The sequence below is a fragment of the Perca flavescens genome, chromosome 19 (genome assembly GCF_004354835.1).
Source record: "Perca flavescens isolate YP-PL-M2 chromosome 19, PFLA_1.0, whole genome shotgun sequence".
In the NCBI taxonomy this organism is placed as follows: Eukaryota; Metazoa; Chordata; class Actinopteri; order Perciformes; family Percidae; genus Perca; species Perca flavescens.
The window spans coordinates 9,508,465-9,517,228 of NC_041349.1; positions in this window are offsets into that span (position 1 = coordinate 9,508,465).

Consider the following 8,764-nt stretch of genomic DNA (forward strand, 5'->3'; position numbering starts at 1 on the left):
ACATATTGGACCTTTAAAGTCAAGTTCATAAAGTAACTTTCTTTGCATTCATTTGATTCCCAATCAAGATACACTGGCAGGAATTGCTTTCCACTGTTAATATGTACTTAAACAGTTCTGAAATGCAAAATAATAGAATTTTAATCACGTGATAAAACATGCTATTAATCGCGATTAACTAAAGAAATTCAGCAATTAATTGCAATTAAAGATTAATCGTTTGACAGCGCACACACACACAGTATATATGTATATAGAGTGTGTGTGTGTGTGTGTATATACGTTTGATTAGGACAATGCACATTAATCAACGTTTCTGTAAATGTGCCAGTGTCAGCCAGTCGGCTAATTTTCAACTGTAGTCTTACCCAGCATGCATGTCTTTATGGTGGAAGAAAAGCGGAGCACCCAGAGGAAACCCACACAATCACGGGGAGAACACGCACACTCCACAGAGAAAGGCCCGGAAAGACCTGGATTCAAACCCAGAACCTTCTTGCTGTGAGGCAGAAGTGCTAACCACTGAGCACCATGCTGCCTACGTATATACACACAGTATATGCAGATATACAAACAGGCAAATAGAAATCCTTCTTTTGCCAAGTTAGAATAGAATGTGAGTGGATACAAAAAATGAATAAATAAATAAATGCCCGTCTTTTAGCCTACTGTATTGCAATTTTAACATATTCCAAGATGAACTTGAAAGACAAAAACCCAGTGTCTGAAATCGAGCAACTTATACAAACGATACAACAACGCCATCAAGTGACGACATTAGAGAACAGCAACACATACCGAATCCTTCAACCAGCACAAATAAACAAGAACACTTACACGAGAAAATAGATAAATACATGGATTGGTTGGGGAGAGGTTCACAGATAGTCTTTATCACAAGGAAACTAAAAATAATATCTTTCAGGGAGAAGTCTTGATGAACATTTACTCTGAAGGTTAAAATATTACAAATGTTCCAGCTGTGGAAGTTGTGTAAGAACATGTGTAAGATGTTTAAAATGTTAAAACTCATTGTTTTGCGTCTATAATCAGCCCAAGAGCTTTCATTATATGACTTAATATAACGTAGTTATGTTTACAATTATATATTGGGGGGGAAGAAGAGGTCCAGACCAGTGGTGTAGTCTATGTGATATGCAGGTATACGCAGTATACCCACTAAGAAAGCTCCAGGATTTCCATATACCCACTTAAAAATGCCCAATGACACACAACAACATACTTTCCATTATATTTTTGATATATATTGAATTGTCATCTGTGTTTTTTCTTTTTAGCATACACCAAATAAAGGTATTTCCACCATAAATTGGTGCAAAAAAGTGTATCCGAGTACAGGAAATAAAGTCTGTGACGCTCAAAATCTCCCTGGGGGAGGACACCCAGACCCCCCCACTATGACATGTCCATTCTGGTCCATATATTTATATAGTACAGTATACACGCTAAAATACATTAGACTACACCACTGGTCCAGACCATGCTGCACACACAAAATATTCAAAAAATATTTAATTCAAAAAACTCTTTAGAATAGAATAGAACTTTATCGTCATTGTACATGCTTGTGTACAACGAACTTAGCTGCGCCCTACCTGAATACAAAAGTACTATATAACAATAACTGATGAATACAGAAACGACTAAAACAACTTTTGAACGTACACGTTCCACCAAAACAAGTTCCTTCCCGAGGCTATTTTGTAGCGGCACCGTGGCTCCGCCCAAGAAGATTGTGATTGGTTTAAAGAAGTGCCAATAAACCAGAGCAAGTTTTCCTCCCACCCCAGAATGCTGTGAGGACTAGCCAGACCTTCATCCGCAGCGCTGTGGAGGAAGGAGCAAGACTACGTCATAAATAAATGACTAACTATTTTAAAAGCATGGAAACAGTATTGGGTGGGTTGTTTTATTGCACATGTAGTTCATGACTCCAAGGTGGTGAAATGTTTGATTTAGTTCAGTAATGGATGAAAACTGTCCTTCAGTCTGGAAGCTCTGAGTGCTCTGTAGCGCCTCCTGGAGGGTAATACACAAGACATGTGATGACAGGTGTGTGTGTGAGTGTGAGTGTATGTGGTGTTTGGCCCATTTATCGCATACCAGGGATCATGGATCAGTTTCAAAAGCGGCAGCTAAATGACATGTAATGTAATAATGTCAGTGAGGATTGTTTGTAGTGTTTGGCTGCATTGAGCCTGTTTTGAGACGTGTGTTAAGAGTGGTGTTGCTTTGAATGAGTTTTGCAGGAGATGAACTGTTTAGCTCAGGTGACTGTTGGTAGTTTGAGTTTTGAGCATGTGGCTTCAGTTGTGCCCACTGTCGTTTAGCAATCGAAAAAAAACTGTATTAGTGTTGGATTCCTAAATTATGGAGGACAGAGAGTGAAAGCTTGCTCACACTACTAAGAAGTGGCTCACTGTGACTGAGCTGATGTAATGTTCAGCTTACTGGTTACAGCAAAGGCAGAGGGAGATGTTTCCAGGAAACATGGCTGCTGGCTCCGTGTACTTGGCGGCCAACGGATTTTCGTTTTGAAAGGAAAAAAACAAAAACGAAAAAACGGCCAGTTTCCCAATTACCATTAGTAAATAGGAAAGCAAAAAACGGAAAACAACCCATTATTCGTTTTTTGTTTTGATATGAAAAAACGGAAAACGAAAAACTATCTCGTTATCCGATTGTCTTCAATGTGTTTGTAGATGGAACTCGGAAATTAAAATGTGTGTATAAATCTTATTCCTCGTTCATTTTTTTCGTGACCCGGAAGCGATCGTAGACTTGGAGTCTGTGGAGTGGAGTCTGGTGTGCGGGAGTCATCACAATCAACCTCCGCTACATATACCCGGTTATACCGCCACTCTGTGTCAGATCATAGTTAAGATTAGGGATGTAACGGTATGAAAATTTAACCTCATGGTTATAGTGATGGTTTTCGGTATTTTCGCGGTATTTTTTAAAAGTGTGTTCAATATGTTCAGAAAGCACTGATAGGCCTTTAGCAGCAACTTTTTTCCTGCATGTTCTGCAGACAGGATAACTATCTTCAATCAACTGTCTTTGGGCATTCTTATAATAACCAAAATATGCCCATGCTTCAGACTTAGTCCTCTTAGAGGGGCTGATAAATGTCCTGGGCACTGTCATCTCCTCCTTTCACCGATGATTCCAACTTCAAGAAACGCACGTTGTAGGCTACGCAGTGCGCCATGCGCGGCAACTTCAGGAGACTCTGATGAAGCTGGGAAGGATTAAACACACGGTTTCCACACTGTGGCAATCCAACATGATATAATTATATTTTAAATGAATTCTTATCGTCAACATTTTTGTCGTGGTTTACAGTTAGTCTCGCTCCTGACAAACCTTGCTACCTGTTTTTTTCCCATTTGTATGTATGCCTGTCCTGATCCTTTGTCTTTTGCCTCAGCTGTCATTGGAACCTGACTCCTGCTACCACTTCACTCCTGCCAACTGCATTACTCTGACGGACTCACTCCTGCCCGGAATCCACTGGAACCTGGACTTGCTTTTCTCCTCCCGGAAACCTGGACTTGTTTCTTAAGTACTTCAGTCAAACCTAACACTCTGTGGCGCCGCAGACAGTTTACATTGGCTGATTAATCCACATTTGGTGCTTGAGTATTGAGACAAAATAAACTACAGTGTGTCTGTGTTCATGTGACATCACCCAGTGCAACAGTTGCCTCATTGATACGTTTACTTTTTTTTAAGGGAGCTCTATGAAGGAAGAAGTTATTACAAGACTTTATACATAAGATTCTATAGAAAGCTGAAATCCCTGATGTTCTCAAGAAAAACCGCCATGTTGGCTATGTGTGCGATGAGGAGGTGAAGCCTTCAAAAAGTGAAAATACTACAGGTAAAAGTCCTGCATTTGGAACCTTAAATAAAACTTACATTAGTTAAAGTATAATTAAGCCTATGTATAGTTAAATTGCATAAAGTATAAGTGTGTATGATGCAGTAAAATGTTTTCCTGTCAGTGTTTTCCTCTTCTGTCTCATGTTTCTGGATTAATATTCCTGCTGCACAACCGGGTCTCACGGCACATCGTGAAATGGTCACGTTATTTGTATCTATTGATTTGAGTACAGGGACACGATTTTCTCGTTTATTTCGTGGCGGTCACCACGAAATGGGAACGAAACCATTTCACGAACTGGCGTGACACTGGGCTGCGTGATCTCTGGTCTCCAGGGTGAAAGTCCTGTGTGGTTTGACCCATTCACCACTCCGACCAACCTCCTTATGCGGATTTTCGGCTTTTCAATACTACTGGCTACCGTAATCGTGCCGTTATCACGAAAGATGCTTCCCATTGACATACGTTAGTTTAAAATTCGTGCTCACCACCATGAAAAAAACGACACGAACGTGTCCCTGTACACAAATCAATAGATTAAATAACGTGACCATTTCACAAACTGCCGTGAGACTGGGCTGTGCTGCATTAATGTGTATGTTGCATTTTCCTGCTGTAGATGTGTCAGGTTGTGCTCATTTTAACTCTTTTGTATTCAGTTGGGTACATAGACTGTATATTAATGGACAGAGCATTTGTGACGTCACCCATTAGTTCGTGGAGATCTGCTATGAGTCGTCGACTTTGCCATTACGGGCGCAGCCATCCTGGTTGCGGATGTGACGATTTTAGAGCTGCTTACACTCTATGTTACGTTACACACTTTCACTGGTAATCACATCATAGCCACGCCCTAAAACTCCCCCCTGCTTTATCGCCGATTTTAAAATCAACGAGACCATAATCAGAGGTGGGTAGTAACGAGTTACATTTACTCCGTTACATTTACTTGAGTAAGTTTTTGAAAAAATTATACTTCTAAGAGTAGTTTTAAATCACTATACTTTTTACTTTTACTTGAGTAGATTTGTGAAGAAAAAACTGTACTCTTACTCCGCTACATTAGGCTACAATGAGCTCGTTACTTTTCTTTTTACCTCTTTGGTATTCTACGCGTCATTGTTTTTATCACCCCAGCATACGCCTCATTTTAATGTTTTATTTTGAAAGAGAGAGAGAGAGAGACTTCCGCCAAAGGCTCTGCCACGTAGTCTCGTCAGCTGGCAACAAAAAATAGGCGACGCTGATGCGTAAATCAACGCTTATCAATATCACTTCCCCATCAGTCAGGACCAAGATCTGACCAGAATTACACTTATCCTTTCCATAAACTGCCGTTGCTTTAGCCTATTATTTCAGTTGCAATCCTGCCAGTGGAAGCGATCGTGAGAGCAAATAAAAAATATAAAAAATAATATAAATTATAAATAATTCAAACCGCTGTGCGCATTGGCTCAAGAAGCAGAGAAATAGCAGATATGTAATTCCCTCCCATTCCAATCTATATATTTCATAAATATACCCATCAGGGAATGTTTACAGCGTTGTCGGTCTCTAAATGTTTTTTATCTCTTATGAGCACACTCTTCCCCTCTCTCTCTCTCTCTCTCTCTCTCTCTCTCTCTCTCCGCACCGAGCTCCGCCTGATCTTCTATAAGAACTGTGACGCCGTTATCAATCGAGTAGGCCTATTGATTGGTCAGTAGGCGGAGCTTTAACACCGGTTGATCTCTGATCTCCAACATAACCTGCTCCCGACCAGGTTAGGCGTCCAGCATAAGTTACCACGGCGATTGAACCCGGTATCAAGTGATCCACCCTCGTGATACAGAAAACCCTGGGTTGAGCCTGAAGTTAGCTCGCTAACGCCAAATCTTGCTTCGTAGTCCAGGCCTCTGGCCTCATAATGAAAGCATGTTTACCTTAGTAAAAATCCCAAACAGCCGCTCCATTACCTTGTTCTAGTTCTGCCTGCAGAGCCTGGTAAAAAAAAGTAGGTTTGGAAATTTGTGTTACTTGTGCTTATTTATTTTTATGTATTATTATTTTATGGATTTTATTTTTTAAGTACTTGAATTTACCTGGATTATTTTAATTTAAGCTATTTTGTAACTAATTAATTTTTATTTATTTTATTGATTGGATGAACTATAATTTGCCTAAAGATGATTATTTAGTATTTTTGTCTGTCTGATTGAATGCTTATGTTAAAAAATAAATCAGACGTTACAAAACAGTTACTCAGTACTTGAGTACTTTTTTACTCTTACTCAAGTAATTATTTGGATGACTACTTTTTACCTTTACCTGAGTCATATTATTCTAAAGTAACAATACTTTTACTTGAGTACAATTTTTGGCTATTGCGGATGCGTTGTCCATTAACATACAGTCTATGGTTGGGTAGTTGAATCTACAGCAATGAATCATGGTTTATAAGATCATCATATGTTTGTTGTATCGCTGTCCTGTGAGAACCACTTATCTCTAATTTCAGCTTTGTGACGATACATTTTCCAGCTGATTCCAAGAGGCTTTTTAAAGACTTTATTTAGCTTAAAGAAGGAGGAGAATTATCTTAAAAAACATAAACGGAGCACTTGATCCTTCAGTTCATCCTAAACATTCAATTTCAACACATCTGGAGATACGAGGCTTTCACTAGACAGGAAGGGGAGGATAAACGGTCGTCTGAAAAGTAACTAAAGCTGTCAGACAAATGTAGGCTATGTAATTTAAATACGTTTTAGTAAATGTACAAAGACTCATTCCACCACTGTCTGAAACCATCTTCAACTCAACACGATAAGAAACTCTGAGAGCAATAGGACATAAATAAAAATGTAGTCACAGTGAACTGAAAGTTGCAACACTGGTTGTTTTTGCTGGAACGTTGGAGGGAAAGTCAGGGGAAGTCCAAAGTGTACCTCTGCAACCAGGACTGATGTGTCACTATCAAAATATTTAAAATTTAAGATAAATATTGCTGGAGCCACACCTCCACTGAAATAAATCTCCTTCACACAGTTTCAGTTAAATACTGACTTGGGTTCTGTTTTGGGAGATTTCACGAAGCTCTTATCTAAGAAGGTAAGCTCATATTGGTTTATTTGCTATGGCTGCACATAACCATTAACGTCTATCATTTAACCTTCTGATTGTTTTTGTAATAAATTGATCAGTTGTAAGTTCCCAGAGCTTAAGGTGATATCTTCAAATGTCTTTTTTTGTCTGATTAAAAGGATATTCAGTTCGCAATAATATCAAACAGACCCTAACATTGGAGGGCTAGAAGCTTCCATATTTTGATTTATGCTTAATTTTATGAAAGATTTTTGTAATTAAATCAAAAGACGATGGTTCAGCAAAATCTAAAAGATTATTTTCATGTTCATGAGGAGTTTCTGTTGTTATATTCCTTATGTTGATAGAAATGTGGTAGAAAATAAAAATGCCAACACTTTTTAAATATTATATCGCACCGGTTCAACAATACCACAAACTACAAACTCCAAATTGAACACACTGACAGGGGGAAATATTGGGCAAAATAATGAATGGATGGTTCTCAACAATGCTCTTCGCAAGTAAAATGAATGATCACTACTTTCATTGAATTTGGGGTATTTTATTAAATTTTATAGCATAGCAACTTATATTTCTGCAGACAGCTTCACTCTGAGTTACATTCACTCTGAAATATTCAATAAAAAAAAGAGAGAGACAGACAGGGAGAGGTAGAGGGACGGACAGAGAGAGTGAGAGCAAGAGACAGAGAGAGACAGAATAATATTGGGCCTCATTCACCAATATCTTAAGTTTTCTCTGAAATTTGTTCTTAAGAAAGTCCCTAAGAAAAGTCTATGTTTGATTCATGACATGTTCTTAAACCGCAGAATTGTTCGCAGGTGTGTTCTTAGAATGATGAATCCCAATGTCTTTGTAATTTGAAAGCTCGTGCCCGTTGCTCCTATTTAGCATAGGTAAACACCCCATTAATTCCCATAAAAGGGCATGAGATGGCAGGGCCGTGTGCACACTTAGAGAAATGTCCGAAAGATTTGGGAAAGACGGTGGAGGCCTCGACTCCAAAAGAAAGAAGAACTTTAGTCATTCTGAAGTGGAGGTACTGCTGCAAGAAAAAGGAAAAATGAGACATCATATTTAGTAGCGTCAGCAGTGGATACTAAGCAGCAAATAAAACCAATGCATGGAGTGTAGTTTCTCATGCAATGAACGCTGTAGAAAAGTAGAAAAGAAATGGTTTGATCTGAAATCTGAGGCAAACAAAATGTATTTCAATAGAGGATAGTCTTGGTGAATTAATAGCGTGATCAATCACTTATTATTGCATGGCAGGGTTCCCTGTTAACATAATTGATATGAATTGAAGGCAAAGCAAGGTAAGTTTATTTATACAGGCACAATTCATACACAATGGCAATTCAAAGTGCTTTACAAATGAGCAGTAGTGGGTATTTATTAAAACAAACAAACGTACAATTATGTGTAAAATAATGAAACTAATTAGTTACAAAATTTGAACAAACATGTCAGCTCTAAATTGTGCGTAAGAGTTCTCTTGAGTGTCCGTAGATTCTGTTCTAAGAAAAAGCCCAAATAAGAAAATCTCCATGAAGACTGCGTAAGTGGGTTTAAGAACAAATGAGTTCTTAAGAACATTTGGTGAATGAGACCCAGTGTCCCTGTGAGAGTTTGTGTCAGAGAAAACCGTTAGCAGGTCCTGGTCTCATATATGTAGACAGAAGGAGCAGATTAACATGGTGTTATCACTTACAGTAGCTAGCTCTCTGTCTGTCTTCTGAATCAGGAGGAATGTTTTTTTTTTGATACTCA